A 16980-nucleotide genomic window follows, 5' to 3' on the forward strand; every position below is an offset into this window, starting at 1 on the left:
AAAGAAGATGTGGTACATATATACAATGGAATATTACTCAGCCATAAAAAGGAACGAAATTGGGTCATTTGTTGAGACGTGGATGGATCTAGAGACTGTCATACAGAGTGAAGTAAGTCAGAAAGAGAAAAACAAATATCGTATATTAACGCATATATGTGGGACCTAGGAAAATGGTACAGATGAACCAGTTTGCAGGGCAGAAATTGAGACACAGATGTAGGAAACAAAAATATGGACACCAAGGGGGGGAAAGCCGCGGGGTGGTGGTGGTGGTGGTGGTGTGATGAATTGGGCGATCGGGATTGACAAGTATACGCTGATGTGTATAAAATTGATGACTAATAAGAACCTGCTGTATAAAAAAATAAATAAAATTCAAATGTTAAACCAAACCCCCTCAGTACATCCTGTGCATGTCCTTGGTCGCTGAGGTAAGAAAACCCTAAATGCTTCTGACCTCTGTGAAACGAGCACCCTGTTTGAACCTGGAGATGGGACTTGAGGGCTTTTTGGTCAAGGCAAAAAGAATCATTAGAGGATATGGCATATTTCATGCCTCAGCTCGTAATCTCAGAAAATTGACTTTTTCAGCACAAATTACAGAAAAGAAGATATGAGCATCACAGGCTGGGTTGGGAAATTTCATCTCCCTTTTTACAGATGTTCATTAACATAGCAAAACATTAGTGAATGTTTAGCCTGTACCCTTGTTCTAAGCAGATACTGAATAAAAATATGTCAGAAGTAAGCCAACTAGACTAGGAAGGCATTTTCATCCAGAAAAAAAATGATGTGAAATATGCGGTCACCAAAGAAGGGCTACCATGTTTTATTTTGTAATTATGAAAATTTGTCTCTTTTGACAAGTAAAATGAATTTAGGCACTCAGGCATGGGAAGAAAGTTGAATTGTCTGAAAATTAAATCAAAGTAAAAATGAAAAATATAAATGGGTGTTTCATATTCACCAACATGGGAGTCATCTTTTAGATCTGACATTTTGAAGCACTCCCTGAGAAATTTGATAGCTCATACCTCTGAGTAAATTATGCTTCTGAGCAGTGTGGGAATAATTGAGAATGTTTGTTGTTTTTAAATAAATGCAATAAATCTGAAATGGCATCAGTGGTCTAGAGTATAGAGAGCACCATTTTATACCCTGAGATGTGTGAGGTGCTGAGATCTACATCATAGGGAGACACATATACACAGACGCAATGCCTGGGTCAGGACCTGGGCATACACACATGCACATTCATAAAGACAGCTGCATGGAGTTGACCAAAGAGGGGAGATGTCCAACAGACAGATCACATCTGGCTCCACCATGACCTAGAGGTGTGGCTTGAGGCAGGTCATTTCCTTTTAAAACAGGGGAATGATGATAAGACTGTGCCTTCTAGGGGTGCTGGGAAGATTGGGAAGCACTCATTCAGTTGTGCCGTTATGGCAGGTGCAAAAACACCTTTAACCACTGTGCCTGGCGTTGAGTCAGTGAGTAGAACCTCAATGAATGGTAGTCAAAACTCCACCTGAGTACTTTTCATAATCTGTGTGTGTGTTTTACTGCATGTGCTTTGTGTATATATGTGTACTTTGTGTGTGTATGTGTGTAATTTGTGTATGTGTATATGCATACACTTTGTGTATGTGTACCTTGTGTGTGTATGTATGCACGTTGTGTTCTTTGTGTGTGTGCATGTGTATATATGTGCATGGAGATAATTTGTGTGTCTGTGTGTGCTCTGTGTACTCTGTGTGTGCATTGTGCGTGTGTGTGCACGTTGGGCATCTTTGAGGAATGAGGTGCCTTCCAGGACTAGCAGTGAACCATTCTTTGTGCCTCATGGGCCTGCAGCTCCTCTGAGGAGAACTCAAGAAATGGACCCGGTGCTTTGGCATTTAAATGAGTGTCTGAACTGACTGCCTCAGTTCCTGTGTATCCTTAGAACACAAGATACACACACACACACACACACACACACACACACATATATAATTATATATATACGTATGTATATAATTATATATATATAATTTTTTTAAAGTGTAGGTACTTTTTAGCCATAACCCAGTAAAATTTTGGGTATCTTGCATCATTTAAAAATGGACGAGCCCAAAAAATAGTGTCTTGTGGGCGACTAATGAGGTTAGGAGTCTTGAAATTTTTAATTAATTCCATAGTCAAGAGTGATTTATTCAAGGCAAAGAAACCCTTTGACCAAACTTGAGTAAGGGGATTCATGATGAGAAGTTGGCAGTATGAGACTAAACGGAGAAAACTAGCTGTAAGCCCTTTACGTCCCCGTCTGTATCCCTCTTCCCTCCTTCCCTCCCCTTCTCCCTGGGAAAACGTGGTCTGTTGGCTTTGCACATCTGTGCCAACCATCTGACTTATCTGGTTTTGCATTTTGAGCTGGTTCTTTCTGGTTTTTTGTTTTGTTTTGGTGCATGGGTGTCCAAATTGCCATTCCACTTGGCCTTCTCTGACACCATTATGTCCTATTCTCATCCCTGTTTTCTTCCTTCCCATCAGTTTCACTCTTCATACCCACCCCATTTATCTGTGTGTTTATTCATCTTCCCCACTGGACCCAGGCTTCTTAAGAGCAGGTGCTATATCTGTCTGGTTTATTCATCGTCAGAGCCTCCCATGGTGTCCAGAACACAGGTGTTGCTAAATAAGTATCTGCAAAGTGAATGAATGGGTGGACAGCAGCCTCAGACCTACACCCTACCTAACTCTTGTGACTATCTCTCATTTTTACCCAGCCAGCATTCCTAGTGCCTTTTTTTTAACTAGTCCCTCCATTTTCCTTTGGCTCCAGTTCCAGCTAATCAGCATATTTTACCCTCTAACCACAGAAAACAGAGTTTGGCTTGAGACCCAAACTGATCCAATGGGGCTTAATTCTAACTTTTACTGGAACTACTAGAAACAGGGTGGCTAACCTGTCCAGCATCTGCTTTGTTGTGCAAGAATGAAGTCAACACAGAGGAAAGCATACACAAAAGGTAGAGAGAAACCAAGTCCTGTTGAAGTTGTTTCAGTCCCTGGATCCAGCCTTACCTGAAGCAGTATGCAGTATGCCTCTGTACTTTTCAGGTGCAAGAGGCAAAACATTCTTCCCTCTTCTCTCTCAGCTTTTTCTTTTCAGTAAGCCCAGCAGATTTGGGGCCCTTATTCTAAATCTCAACCTTTCCCATCTTGAATTCACTTTATGGAAAGGCAAGCACTCCCTGGGGCAGGCAGCTGAGAACCAAGTTTTCCTTGGGATGAGCTGGGGTCCAGCCCAAGTCTCTTCGGGTCTTAAGGGCACCCTGTGTGCCAAGTGCCTACTACAAAGAACTGGTGGGGTGAGTTTTATTTTGTTCAAATAATATTACTAAGAAAGTTGTAAAAAATAATTTTGAGTTGTGCTTATGTTACTTTCAGCCCAAGCATCTTAGCTGCATATGTAAATGAATGAGCCTGTCTGTAGTTGAATACAATTTTATTTACAAAAACAGTCAATGTGCTGTATTTGTCCTGTGGGCTACAGTTTTCAAAACCTTGTTCTACACCTTGCATGAGTGGTTGTCTGGAGAAAGGATCAACACCTCAATTTGCAGGTTCCAAATGGCCTAATTATTATATATCTGAAACTTTCAGTTGTAGGCATTAAGATATGCAAAGTAGCTGAAGAAATAGATAAATACTCATTTATGCCGGTGTTTGGACATTCAACATATTAGACCTTAGGATCATGTCACCTGGAGAGTGAATGGGGCTGGATGTTCTAAAGTTTCCCCATGTGTGTGTATAACTTACCCTCTTCAATGTTAATATAATATCTCCTTACCCTAATACACGTTAACTAACCGAATCTGCCCTGCTCTGGCCACCTTCATGGCATGGACATGGCTAAAACCATAGGCCCCGAGGGAGGCACGTCTTAGCCCCACAAGGGAGTGAGCATTGTTGGCCAAAGCCTAAAGCAAGCACTCTTGGTGCTCTGGGGTGAGGGTGGCAGAGAGTGTGGAGGAGAATGGAGGATTCGAAGGAGGCAGAGGCAGGCTCTGAGCAGAGAATGGCAGCCTGGGCAGGAGCCAAGTGGGGCCTTGGGGTTCCCGGGAGAAATCTTAGAAGGAGATTTTGAGTTACATGTGTCACAGGCACATATGATTTTAATAAAAGTGCTGATTCATTCGTCTGCTTTGGTCTATGGTACTCCTGTGCCTCCAACAGTGCCTGGAACATAATAGGGTTCAGTTAATGTTTGTTGGGTGAATGAGTGAATGGAGGTAACGAGAACCACAAAATGACTTTTTACAGTCAGTGTGACAATTATCTATTTGCATATCAAGTCTTATGAACAGTGCCTGGCACATAACAAGTACACAGAGTGTGGTGGCTATTAATGTTATCAGCTGTTGTCACAGTGGATTTCAAATGCAAATAATGATGATAATAGAGACATGTTTGTTGATGAGTTATACTATGCAAGTTCCAGTTTTAAATACTTTAAATGAATTTCTTCATTTAATTTGTACAATAAATTAAACTATGTACTACCATCATTCCATTTCACAGATGAGAAAACTGAGTTACAGAAACATTAACTAACTTATGTCAAGCTATATAGCTAGATGTGAAACAGAAGTATACCTCTGGTGTTTTGTTTGGAGCAGTGGTTCTCTTAACTCCAGTGAGCATCAGACTCCCCTGGAGGGCATATTAAAACACAGGTTGCTGGGCCCCACCCCTGAAGATTTTGGTTCAGTGGGTCTGAGGAAAGGCCTAAGAATTTGCATTTCTAACAAATCCCCCTTTGATGCCCAGGGGCCCCTCTTGATAACTGCTGGTTTAGAGAATTTTGTGACTATCAAAAAAAAAAAAAAAAAAAGGTGATCCCAGTGAAGGCTGATTTAGTTAATTTCTGGCTGTTCTTGGAGCCCAGAAGAACCTTTTCAGTCCTGTAGTGGTGCTGCCCCGTCCTTTTCTCTCACTCCCGCCCCCCATCTCTAGTGCTGTGGCCAATACAGCCAGCGTGGTCACGAACTGAACCCTGGGGTAAAGACACAGAGTTGCTTGCAGAAGTGATGTGTTGAGTTCAAGGTCCAGGCTCCATCTCAGAAATGATGCCCAAAGTTTTTCTGCTGGCACATAGAGTGTGCTTTGGTTCTGCCTGAAACACAAACACAACTCTTCTCTGATTTTAGTGTCTTACCCCTCACAAATGCTAAATTACCCCGTAAACAAAATACATCTGGTGTTTGACTCATGGAAAATATTTCTCTACGGTTGAAAGGAAGTGTGTGGACAGTCTGACTCCATTAATTTCCACTGGAGTGACTCCGAACCATCTGTTCAGGCTCTGCTGCAAGGGGAGGGGTGGGGGCTGGCCACTCGGCAGGTGGCCTGGGAAGTGCAACATGGGCTCCACGGCTCTGTGGGTAGGAGTCGTGGTCACTGGTGTCCCTGACAGGCCGGGGAAGGCTTTCTGACATTGCTTTGTGTACTCAGGAGTTTTCTAAGACCCCTCAGACACATGGGCACTCTGGTCCTGGTGGAGACAGCCTGGACCAAGTGCCTTCTTCTCCCTAGTTGGGGGTTTGCTGGGTGGGCTGCTGTGGCCAGGATCCCTGTGATGTCTGTGTGGCCCAGTACACTGGTCACTTCCTGGTCCCTCTAAGCAGCTCTTCTAGGGCAGTTCTGGGCTCTCCCTTCAAGGCTTGCAGGAAGTGAGAAGGGCTCCCTCTGGGGGCCTCTGGGACCCAGCTATCTGCAGAGAGCAAGACCCTGGGGCAGGTGCAACAGGCTTTGCTACAGGGGCCTCTAGGGGCAGTCTGGGCTTCGAAGTGGCACAGACTTGGGTTCAATCCTGACTTCTTTTTGCCATGGTCACATGTCTTTTGCCAAGTTGTTGTTAACCTCTCTGACCTCTGTATCATTATCTTTAAAATAAAGATTTTTTTTTACATCCAAGGTGACAGTTATCTGGTTGTATATCAAGTCACTTGAAGAGTGCCTGGCATGTAGAAGGTGCTAGAAGGATGATGGCTGTTAATATTATCAGTTATGAATTCTATGATGCCCCACAATGACTGCCCTTCTCCCCCACCTCCAGTGTGCACACCTAGTATAATCCCCTCCCCTTGGGTGAGGGCAGGACCAGTGAATATGTTGGGCTATGACTTTGAGTTAATCCAGAATGAGATTATCTAGCTGGGCCTGAGTTAACTGGTGAGTTTTTAAACGGGACTGAGCCCTTCCTGAACCCAAAGAGGTTGGCAATGTGAGAGGATCAATGGAGGGGGCCATGTGGCAAGGGCCTGAGAGCAACTGCTAGTTGCCAAGAGTGGTCCACAACCAATAGCCAGCAAGGCTATGGAGACCTCAGTCCTACATCCACTAGGAAATGAATTCTGCTTCCAACCTGAGGCAGCTCGGAAGAAATCTTTTCCCAGTCAAACCACCAGATGAGAGCACAGCATAGCTGACATCTTGATTTCAGTTGTGTGAGACCTCGAGCAGAGGACACAGTTAAAACCTGCTCGACTTGTAACGCATGGAAACTATGAAATAAAAAATGTGCAGTTTTAAGCCACTAAATTTGTAGTAATAAAGATAGCAATAGAAAATTGGTGCAGAGGTAATAACATCTACCTCAGTGAAAGATTATGAGAAATAAATGTGATAATTTGCATAGAGCATACAAGACAGTTGCATAGTAGGTACCTGATATAGTTGCCCTGGGTTTCTCATCTCCCCAGCTAAGTAGTACAGCTCTTCCTCCCCCATCAGAAACGTATTCTTGCCTCAGACCCCTAGCTGGGATCCTGCTGACCTCCTGCTCATCCTCTTCTTGGGGGCTGGCTCGTGTCTTACCATGGCTGGGTCTTGATGCCCACCACTGCCCATGTGAGGCATAAATATTGACCACTGTCTGGATTGCCTTTTTCACTCTCTGTTTGTGCTAAAAGCATTTTTCCATCCATTCTTACAAGGCTGGCTCCTCCTTCGAGTCTCAGCTCAAGTGTCACCACCGCTGAGAAGGTGACACTTAGGTAACAACTTAGGTGAGCTCTTCTTCGCTCACCAGTCTCTGAGTCCCTGTTCATTTCCTTCACAGCACTTTCACAGTCTGTAACTAAAGTTCTGTTTCGTTGTTTAGTTTGTGCACTTCCCCCTAGTAGCCTCTTGGGCCCATGAGACCAGGTGCCATGTTGGTTTTATTTACTGCTGATCCCAGTGCCAGCTTGGTGCAAAGCACGAGCAGGAGCTTATTCCACGTGTGTGCACAATGCCCAAGCGTGCATGCGTGGATCCGTGAGGGTACCGCCACACCCAGCCCCTGCTGACCCCCAGCCCTTCTCTGATTGCCTGAGATTTCTGTCCTCACTGCTCTGGGCATACCAGCTGATTATGAGAAAACTTCTTGTGGGATTGCCCCATATCCAGGCAGCTGGCATTCCTTATCCTCAGTGCAGAGAAGGTTCTTGACCCCCGTTCCTCTCCAAGCCACTCCCTTCTCTGTATAGCTGAGCCCTGTTCCCCAGACTTGCACCACTCCTCTCCCCAAATACCATGTTTCAGCCTAAATACAATCAGATGCTTATGTGCATTTCATGAATATATGAGTCTAGAGTGAATTCTGGGTTCTCTGTGTGATGAAGAGGGACAAATATAGGCTTTGCTGAGATACAGACAATCTGTTCAAATCTAAACTCTGCCATTGACCAGCTTTCTGACATCGGCAGTAAGTCATTTTCCTGAGCCTCGGTTTCCTCGTCTGTAAAATGGGATAATTATATCCACATGAAAGGGTGGTTGTGAGGGTGATATGAAATATATACACAGCATGTAGCCCAGGGCTGGAAGTTGGAAGATGTTCCAAGCATAATAACTCTTCTCCCCAACTTCCTTCCCCTTTCCAACTCTAAAAGTGGAAACCTCCTATAGCAAGAAAAGACCAAATTCAGTGTAGTGTGAGTGACAGATGAAGAAAGAAAACTGTTGGTAGGACGAGGTTGTGAAGATCCCGGTCAACGTCCTGGGAGTTCTGGGTAGTGGGACAGGTCTGGTCCACACTGCTTTGCATTTCCTCAGGCAGGATTCTCCTTCCTGTGGAGCACGTTATCACCAATGGGACCATTTCTGTTTTCATCCAAAGCTCCTGATTAGAGGCTCATGAATATTCAAATACTTGTCTCCCCTTATTTGCCTGACTATTAGCATTCTGTCTCTAGGCTTGTTTTGTGGTTTTTCTCTATTGCACATTTGTTCAGTGATTCTCGCTTCATCGTCTGATGTGAGCTATTTGCAGTTCTCAGAAAGGCTGGGTTTCCTCTCTGCCCCTGCTGCCACCTTTCCCTTGCTCTTTCTGGTCCCAAAGATGGGTGGGTGGTGGAACAGCCTGCAGAGTGCCACTTTGGGAACTCACTTCTGTGTTTTGAAAATTCATATTAATAACAATAATTCAGTACATATGTCTATCGCTTCAAATTTTACAAAAAGATTTCATATCATCCTGTTTACATTCTAGCTTTCTGCACATGCAAAATGCTGACATTCTTTTCTGAGTGGGGCCATGTCTCTTTTCCTTCTGAATATTTAACAATAAGATTTGAACAAAACAGAATCTGTTTTAAAGCCCAGCTGTATAATGATTTCTCACAATGGCACAGCATAGAAGGGGATTTGTCCTGTTTTCCTGTGCTGGTTGGAGCTTTGTTTGAAGTATGTTCAGCTTTGTAGGAGATGCAGAGTGTATTAGTTTCCTTTTGCTGCTGCAACACATTATCACAGACTTAGGAAAACACAAATTTATTCTCTTACGCTTCTAGACGTCAGACGTCTGAAATGGGTCAGAAGGATTGTGTTCCTTCTGGAGATTCTGGAGGAAACTTCTTTTCCTTGTCTTTTCAGCTTCTAAAGGCTACTTGCATTCCTCAGCTCATGGCCCCTTTCTCCATCTTCAAAGCTAGCAGTGTAGCATCTTCACATCTTCATATCTCTCCCTGACTTCAGTTTCTTTTTTTTTTTTTCTTTTTACATCTTTATTGGAGTATAATTGCTTTACAATGGTGTGTTAGTTTCTGCTGTATAACAAACTGAATCAGCTATACATATACATATATCCCCATATCTCTTCCCTCTTGCATCTCCCTCCCACCCTCCTCCCTATCTGGCCCCTCTAGGTGGACACAAAGCACCGAGCTGATTTCCCTGTGCTATGGGGCTGCTTCCCACTAGCTATCTGTTTTACATTTGGTAGTGTTTATATGTCCATGCCACTCTCTCACTTCGTCCCAGCTTACCCTTCCCCCTCCCCATGTCCTCATGACTTCAGTTTCTTTAATCTCATTTCCTTCTCTGACATTGACCCTCCTGCCTCCCTCTTAAAAGGACCTTGTGATGACATTGGGCCCACTTGGATAATCCAGGATAATCTCCTCATCTCAAGATCCTTAATTTAATAATCTGCAAAGTCCCCTTTGCCATGTAAGATAACATGATCACAGGAGGTTAGGACCTGAATATCTTTGGGTGGCCATTGTACCTGCCACACCATCTTTCTGGTTTAATAAGAAAACTGAGATTGCTTGGGACAGACGCTTGCTTGCTTGTCTAGGATGTGGATCCTCTAGCTTCTTTTCTTCCTCTCTGCAGGGTAGACTCCTAATAGCTGCCATGAGTTTCTCAGCTGCAGGACCACAGTGTCTCCAATGAGTACATGGAAGGCTTGGTAGATTTGACAAAAATATCCAACTTCCTAGCCAGATCTGTGTATGCGCACAGCATCTTCCTTAAATGCAGTACCCAATTTTATCCCCACAATCACCTCTGAAACAGCAATTATCACCTTCAATTAAAGCTGAAGTATAGAGAAGTTAAATAATGTGCTGCCTATTTCTTGTGTAATATGGTGCCAGATGGGCCTGGATTCAAATTCAGATCTGACTTTGTGACTTGGTATATGTTATTTCACCTCGCTATCTGTAAGTACCCATTTCATAATTGTGAGCATTAAATGAGGTAAGATTTGTAAAGTGCTTAGTATAGGGTCTAGATGAACACATGTTAACTGTTTTGTCATAATTATTGTTACCATTAGGATTATCATCATTTCTGAGAAATGTACTCTCTGTGCTTGCTGGAAGCACTATTGAAATTTCTGTTATTATTGCTCCTGGGGCATGCACAGAGGTGATTCTCTAAGATTTTTTGGACCCCGGAAAGTCTACGTAGATTGGGCATGTCCTGTATAACATGTACAGGGCAAAGGGCCTTGGGCACACTATCACATTTGATCGCCAGGAGGTAAGTACAAATATTGCCCCATTTTACATACAAAGAAAACAAGGCTGGGGGAAGTGAAGTGATTTATCTATCATATTACTGATGTTAACCAGTGGAATTATAACCCCTGGCTCTGCCAGAGCCTGGACACCTAATCCCAGGCCCTCTGTGCTTTGCTGAGTCAGTCCCTGGTAGACATCCTAGGCTGTGCAGTCCTCCTCCATCTCTGATGGCTAACACGCCCTGCAGCCTGGAGGCCTGAAAGAGCCTGGGAAAAGCTGAGAGCCAGCTGTCAATTAGAGCTCATTAGGATGCCACTGTCTCAGGCAGAAATCAGTACTTCTGACTCAGTCCCCATCTCACTGGGCTCCTGTCCCACGAAGCAGTGGGAGCAATGGGTCCCCTGGGGCATTTCTTCACACCTGCCCAGAGCTATTTTCTTATACACGTCCTTCTTGATCACGATAAAAGTCAACATTTACATCAAGACTGATATTAATGCCGAAACATAGGGAGAAACTGGGGGAGTTTTATTTAGAACAGAAAATGTCCAATTTCCAAAGATCTGGCTTGAGTGCAAATAAGTGTTGACTTCAGTCCTTCTGGGAGCTGCTGCCGTGCATACCAACAGGGTCCCAGAGCTGCACCGAGACAACCAGGCTTCTAATGGAGTGTTTGTCAACAGGAGGATCTGTGTGGTGCTGGTGGAGTTCTTGAATAATGTATAAAGTCCACACGTTAAGGTTGATTAAAATCCTAAGTGCATTATCCAACTAGAGCAACAGGCTCTTGAGCCTCTGGTTGTTGAAAGTCATTGATCTTCAAGGACTTTTATCCTCATGCTGTGGTCCAAGACAGTGAATTCCAGGACCATTCTATCCACAAGGAGACCAGCATGAACAAAGGAACTCATAGAGACATCTCCATGTCAAGTCATACAGGGTGGGAATATTGCGTCATATATTTGATCCTCACAGAGCTAGCAAGGAAGAAAAAAAATTCAGAATTTGTCTCTTTTGCTACTTATTCCCAGACAGAAAGCTAACAGGAAGGAAGGAGTGAGAATCCAGTTACTAGGGTATCAAGAACAATGTTTGGGGCTTCATCATCTGCCACGTGTTTGATTATCCAGATTTCTTATATCATCAGGACATTAGGGAAGATTTGACCTCTAATATGACCTGTGGGAAACAGCCCTATGAATCTGGATTTCCTTAAAGAGGCTTGATGGTACACGAAGCAGGTCCCATCAGGAAACCACTCACCAGAAGGCCCTGATGAAAGCAGATACCAGGATATCCAGACTCTGGAGAGAAAACTTGGTCCTGCCCAGGACACTATGTCTGTCCTATGCCTGTCCTATCATTGTGTTTCAGAAGCTTAAAATAACTCATTGGTTTCGCACATTCACAGATGGGGAGGAGTTTTGCTCCAGGATGTATCATACCCCAATACCTGATTTAGATGAGATTTAGAGGAGATTTTGGACTTGGAGTTGATTCCAGAGTGGGTTAAGAATTTGTGGGCTGCCGGGATGGGGTGAATGTATTTTGTATGTGAGAAGGACATGAATTTGGGGGACCAGAGGGTAGAGTGTTATGGGTTAAATTGTGTCCTCCCTACATTTACAGCTTGAAATCCTAGACCCCAATACCTCAGAAAATGACTTTATTTGGAGATAGGATCTTCCCAGAGGTAATCAAATTAAAGTGAGGTCACAGGGTGGATCCTAATCTGATATGACTGGTGTTCTTATAAAAAGGGGAAATTTGGATACAGAGAAAATGTACAAAGGGAGAATGCCATGCAAAGACAAATGTAGATATTGGAGTTATGCTCCTATAAGCCAAGAAATGTCAAATATTGCCAAGAAACCAGAAGCTAGGAGAAAGACTTGGAACAGATCCTTCCTCACAGCCCTCAGAAGAAACCAAACCTGCCAACACCTTGATCTTGGACTTCTGGCCTCCAGAACTGTGAGACAGTATATTTCTGCTATTTAAGCCACTCAGTTTGTGGTACTTCGTTTCAGCAGCCCTAGCAAATTTTGGTATGTTATTGAGGCATTACTTTGTTCAAATAAGATTTGATGAGAAGTCCATTATGTAAAGCAGACAAAAGCTCTGGGTGAAGTAGAGTTTGACAGCTTGGAGAATCTCACTGAGAATCTCTGTCTGTGTGTTTCTCTCTAAATAAATCCACTTCTTACCTATCACTTTGTCTCTCACTGAATTCTTTCTGCAATGAGACATCAAGAACCTGAGCTTCATTAAGTCCTGAAACCAGGTGTGTGATCTCAGTTGGAAGACTATGGGTTTCGGCCGGGTTCAAGTCCCGGCCATGTGGGTTCAAGTCCCAATCTGGGTTTTGGCCAGGTTTGAGTCCTGGCAGCATGGGTTTGAGTCCCAATGAGGGTTTTGGCTGGGTTCGAGTCCCAGCTTCGTGGGTTCGGGTCCCGATCTGAGTTTTGGCTGGGTTCGAGTCTCGGCCGTGTGGGTTCAGGTCCCATCAGGGTTTTGGCCAGGATCAAGTCCCGGCATGTGGGTTCAAGTCCCAATCTGAGGTTCACTGTTTCACTACTATATTGTATGCTTGATATTTGCTATGAGAGTAGATCTTAAGTGTCCTTACCACACACACACACACACACACACACACACACACACACACACACACAGAACAAAAAGAAAATAATTATGTGAAGTGGTGGATATGTTAATTAGCTTAATTGTAATGGTTATTTCACAATGTATACATACATTAAAACTTCAAGTTTTATACTTTAAACTATATAATTTATATTTGTCAATTATACTTAAATAAATTAAAAAAGAAAAAAGAGAGATGGGACTGGTAAAGTTAGTATTGGGGAAGAAGCATCAGGTAGTGGGGCAGGGAGCAGGGGTAGGTGCAGGAGGCTATTACGTGGGGAGGGTCATCCAGACCAGAAGGAAAGGGAGACAGTGAGAGGGGTAGGTGGCTTGAGGGAAAGAGAGGTTTCAAGGGTGTACAGGGGCCTGGAGGCTAGGGGCTGAAGAAAATGAAAGTATTTGGGGGAAAAACAGCAAAGTTAGGAGATATGGCTGTAGGGACAGCAAAATGTTGAATTTATTCTGAGGTGTGTTGAGTTTGAGGCTACTGAGGGACATCTAGAAGGAGATGCAAAAAGGTAATAAGTCACTTTCAGTATCGTGGTAGAAACACATTACAAATAACTTAGGTTTAAAGAAGCATATATTGGCTCATATAACTGAAAAGGATTAGGTGCTACCTTCAGGCATGATTGGATCCAGGGGTTCAATAAAGATGCCAGGGGTCCAATCCTCTCCATCTCCTGAGCAGACAAACATCATGACCTCCAGAAGCCCCAGACTTACATCTTACCACCTTATCAACTTAGGGGTGGGAGTGGGAGAAAGAGAGAGACGGATCTGGTGGTTTCCAGACTCCCAGACTTCTGGCAGTCAGTATCCGCCACGGAGGTACGGGAGGTAGGGTTCTCCATGCTGACAGCCTTTCCAGAATCACATAGAGTGATAGGTTAGCACTTCATTGCCCACTAGGTTGGTGTTTATCATTCATTCTGCAAGAAGCACATCCTAGAAAGGGGATCTTTCAGAAGGTAGGGTCAGAGGAGAAGTTGTGAGTTTACGACTCTTTTTAAAAAAACACCCTCTGGCTGTTTCTTAAATTCCTTCTTGACTTTCCTGTGAGTCTCTAGGTCATAGGTGCCGCTTGGGAGTAATGAATGCACTTAAGAAGAAGTGCTTATGCCATTAGCACAGGTAACTGAGAGTCAATGTACAGGAAAAGGTAGCAGCCCTTTTGCAGTTTTATTGCTTGTTTTGTTCAGTTACCTGCAATATGGCAGAGCTGCAGCAGGGGGAGAAATGCCTCCCAAAACACAACTGCTCAATGCCAAAAGCAGTCTTTGCATTTCCTAATCTGTGTTGCTTTCTGAATACAAAGAGACAGATGATTATTGTAGTAATGGACAATTGAGCTGTGGTCAGACACTCAAGAGGTACCTTAAACAGTTGGTCATAAATGTAAAATCAGAGTATTAATGATTAGCAGGAGAGGGAGATGAAAGCAGACCCTGGTAACGGTGCCGGAGATGGAGCTTAGAGCTGGGATTCAAAGCTGGACAAATGCAGGTCCAAAGAATGATGGTCTGGGCTGGGTTGAACCTGAATTTTCTGAAGGTGTGTGATAGACATGCAGATTTCCCCTGGCCCCGCTTCAGGAAGGACTTGTGGCCCCAGCTTTGTGGTCAGCAGACGGTCTTCAGCTGTCAGTCCCCTTTAGGGATTGCTTCAGCTGGAAGACCCTCAGAGAAGGAGTTATCGAGGGGGCATGTGGCAGGCTGAGAAATAGCCCCGTAAGATGTCCACATTCAGAACCTGTGAACCTGTTATATACCTGATGTGGCAAAAGGGACTTTGCAAATGTGATTACGTTAAGGGCCTTAGATGGGGAGATTATGCTGGATTATCCAGGTGGATTCTAAAGTTCACCACAGGGGACCTTGTAAGAGGGAGGCAGGTGGGTCAGAGTTTGAGAAGGAATGACAATGGAAGCAGAGAGAGAGGAATGTGATGACAGGAGCAGAGGTAGAAGTGATGCATTTTGAAGATGGAGGAAGAGCCACAAGCCAAGGAATGCAGGAGGCCTTCAGAAGCTGGAAACAGCAAGGAAGCAGATTCTCCCCTAGAGCCTCCAGAAGGAACACAGCTGTGCCAACACCTTGATCTTAGCCCTGTAAGACCCAACTCAGACTTCTGTCCTCCAGAACTGTACAAGAATAAATTTGTGTTGTTTTAAACCGCTGAGTTTGTGGTTATTTGTTGCTTTAGCCATAGGAAACTCATACAGGGTATAAAGACACAGTTGTCCTAGCCCAAGACAAGGCAATGTCACAGGCAGACCCTTCTAGCTCCAGAGCACCCTCTAGGGTGAGCCAGGGCTAAGATTGGTCCTGTGTCAGAGCCTTACTTCCCCTCTACCCATTCCTGCTTCCTTCCCCTGCCTTCCACAGATTTTGATCCCAAGGACATCCCCTAATATACAGGCTGACCTTCAAACACTGTGTCTGAGTCAGCTTCCTGGGGAGCCCATGCTGTGTTTATAGATAGTGTTCCATAGTGATCCAGAACTTGAGCACTGGGTCAGTTTGTCCTGGCTTCCCAACTTGGTAACCTTGGGCATGTTGCCTTTCCTCTTCAAGACTCAAGTCTCCTTGACTGTAAAATGAAGATTAAAAACTCCTACACAGAGGCTTGTTGCAGGGATTGACTGAGACCACATGTGTACCATGTGGTACAGAGCCTGCCTTGGGGTAATTTCTCAATAATATTCTTGATGCAATTGAAGGTGGTGAAATTGACACTGATGGACGTCACTGATGGTGAGAAAGATGGTCCGGGTGAAGACAAGGACTTAAGAACTCCAGGGGCCTATGGCCAGGTCTATGGCTTACAGAAGACAATCTGTAGAAAGTTCATATGTTGCTCAGCTGTTAGTACCCAGGAGGGTCAGGGAGAAAAGTACAGAGGAAAGGCCTTTTTCAAGCTGATTTTCCATCCCCTCCCACCTGCCTCGTCTGACTCTAGAGAGAGACTGCTGGGTTCTGGGTCGTATTCTAAACTCCATGCTGGAATCCAGATACACACTGAACATCAGGTTTCAGCTGGGCATTGGCCCACCTAGGAGCTGTTTCTGGTGGTCATTCTGGCCTTAATTTCTAAGACTTGGCTTTGCTGATCCAAGGCCTGGGCTCTGGGACTGTCTGTCCAAGGAGACATATGACCTGTGCTGAGGCTGGAGGCATTGCAGATCTTGTCCCACCTTCTCCAGGAGGACCTAAAGCCTGAACCTGAGTCTGGAAACAAGGGTCATGTGAGGACCATTATAAAGAGAGAAGGTGGAAGATAACTTTTACATGATTATCTGAGTTAGAATGACATCTTTTTTTTTTAACTTGAAAAGAAGCATAAACTACATTCATGGATTACAACTGTAAATCCTCTCCCCTCCCCACAAAAGTTAACCCCATGAAGGGCATAAAAAGTGACTCTCCTGCTTTTGTTCCTCACCTTGGATAGCCTGTCAGGGAAGCACAGTTTGCAGGGGAGCTGCCGAGGATGCTGCAAATAAGAACTGCCGCAAAAGTGCCCGAGGACCCAAACCTGGACCTAACTCATAGCCTGCAAGTCCTCAGCATGGAGCTGGCCAAACAATTCCAACTCAGTTAAACTCCGTACGGTTCTCCTTGGCTGGGCCTGTGGGTGCTAAGCCCCAGCTGTCAGCCCAGCCTCATGGCTGAGGATAAATCACTGCAGAAAATGGGCTATAATGAAAATACTGACAGACCCTTCAAAGCAATGGAGCTCGAGGGTTTCCCTTTTGTTACATTCCATATATTATGCAATTACTGCCTTGAAAATAGCCTTTTCTTCATTCTGAGAGTTGAGTCCTGGTTTCAGAAGAGGGGCCGTGGGAGTTGGAAGAGACCTTCATGCTTGGGACTTAGATGTGTTGGATGCAGCCTGGGCCAGACCTATTGTTGACAATTGCCTCGATTTTCTATTTCACAAAGGCTGGACTTGGCCACTTCTAATCACTGGAATAACTGCACCAAAGGCTGGACAGTGCGAACAGGTCAGGAATCCCTCCCATCTGCATTTGAGTTGT

The sequence above is a fragment of the Physeter macrocephalus genome, chromosome 17 (genome assembly GCF_002837175.3).
Source record: "Physeter macrocephalus isolate SW-GA chromosome 17, ASM283717v5, whole genome shotgun sequence".
Taxonomy (NCBI): Eukaryota; Metazoa; Chordata; class Mammalia; order Artiodactyla; family Physeteridae; genus Physeter; species Physeter macrocephalus.